This window comes from Lolium perenne, chromosome 6, assembly GCF_019359855.2.
Source record: "Lolium perenne isolate Kyuss_39 chromosome 6, Kyuss_2.0, whole genome shotgun sequence".
In the NCBI taxonomy this organism is placed as follows: Eukaryota; Viridiplantae; Streptophyta; class Magnoliopsida; order Poales; family Poaceae; genus Lolium; species Lolium perenne.
The window spans coordinates 140,667,508-140,669,537 of NC_067249.2; positions in this window are offsets into that span (position 1 = coordinate 140,667,508).

The following is a 2,030-nucleotide window of genomic DNA, read 5'->3' on the forward strand; positions in this document are numbered from 1 at the left end:
GGGGAAGGTCCACCACGGCGTGCCACATTGGCAGAAGATGAGAATCCGATGTCATCGGTTTTGTGAAGGCGATCATATGATTGGACCTGGTCAAAGAGGTCGGACAGGGAAGTGGCCGGGTTTGCTCGACCGGCGGTGATAAGGTTGTTGTACGGGGTGCCAAGACCATTAAGTACATACCATATAAGTTCATCGTCATCCAATGGTTTTCCCGCAGCAGCAAGTTCAGAAGCGAGGGTTTTCATCTTCGCAAAGTACTTCTCGGCAGAAAGGTCATTTTTCTTGGTGTCATTGAGTGCACCACGGAGCTGTTGCACTCGAGACTTGGAGGCTGCAGAAACATGAGAGTTGAGGGCTGCCTAGACTTTTTTTGAGGTAAAACAGTGGGCAAAAAGCCCCCTGCAATTTTTATTAAATTAAAATAACATCATACAGTATTACAAAAGGAGAGAGTGAGAAACTCTCAAGAAAAGAAAACCTAGAACTAGCTTAAAGACTGGATCCATTCTTTCAAAGAATTTACATGTTTCTTTTTCATTCTATGCACTAGCAACCTCAGTTCTTGAAAAAAGATTGCTTTCCAGTTATTGAACTCTGTATTTTGATCTTTGAATATCTTGTTGTTTCTGACTATCCAAATTCCCCATGCTGACAAAATTATGACTTCCATGGCAAAAGGCAACTTCATTTTAAATCTCATATCCTCAAGCGCTTCAATGATAGATAACCTTGTGTCTCTTTGTGGACAAATGAAGTCCCAGCAATTCTTTGCAAAAGGGCAGGCCCAGAATAAGTGTACTAGAGTTTCTTCTTCATTACAACATTGGAATACACACTGGTATGACTGCAACACGAAATTCTTCCTTCTCAATAAATTCCTTGTGTTAAGTCTATCATGGAGAAGCAACCAGAAGAAGAACTTATGTTTTGCTTGACATGAAGATTTCCATAATATGGAGAATATCTTAGGAGCTGGAGAGAAGCCAATCATAGCTTGATATGCTTTCTGGGAAGAGAATTCTGCATTTCCCCAGATGTAAGACCAATATCTGAATTTCCTTCCTGTACCACTGTAAGAGCATTCTGACAGACAACCTCAAGGTCCTGGAATTCTCCAAAGGCTTGTTGTGAGAGGGGTAAGTGAAAAAGATCCTCCAGATATTCAGTATGAATCACTCTTTCAACAGACCAGTCAGTATGTTTAGCAAAAGATACTAGATGAGGAAAATTTTGGTGCATGCAATTCTCTTCCCACAGATCTGTCCAGAAACTAGCAGTTTTACCATTTCCAATATTACAACTAGCCATAGCTTTGTACAGATCCAATAATTTGATATGTGCTCTCCACCAGAAGGAAGCTCCCATGTTATTAGTGGGTAAATTGCCACTTGAGTAATAAGACTCTCTGACCAGGTGCACCCAAGGAATGTCATGATTGTTAAAAAATTTATGAAGATTCTTTATGTAACATCCCACTTTTCAATAAAATGAACAAGGGAGATTTTCAAGAATCCAAAAATCAGGGTTAACAAAAACTTTTTCTTATCATATAGGTTTATGCATATAGATCACCTTATTAATTATTTTGAGTGTGCAATTGCCATGATGCTTGTTGTGTGTTACTCTCACTCTAAAAACCTAGCAATGATCACTTGATCACCCCTAGCCAAATAAAATGGAAATATAAAGAAATTCCAAAAATCCATTTACCTCTCACATAAGGCCTATGCCATTTTTGCTAATACTTAACCTAGCCCACTTTGGCTTGCACCTTTGTGTGTAAATGGTTACTAAACACTTTTAAACACTATTGGAAGTGAAGAAACTCAAATCAAACCAAAATCAAATTCAATTTCCAAGTCACATGAAATATGGTCACTTGTGCCATTTTTAGTCTGATGCCCACTTTGAGCCCCTGGTTTTCTTCTTTCCACTTCTAAACTTTGTCAACTCTTCACACCTCATCCAAGACAACATCAAGCACTTCAACTTTGCCCAAAGTCACCACCCCAAATTCATCACCAATTTGA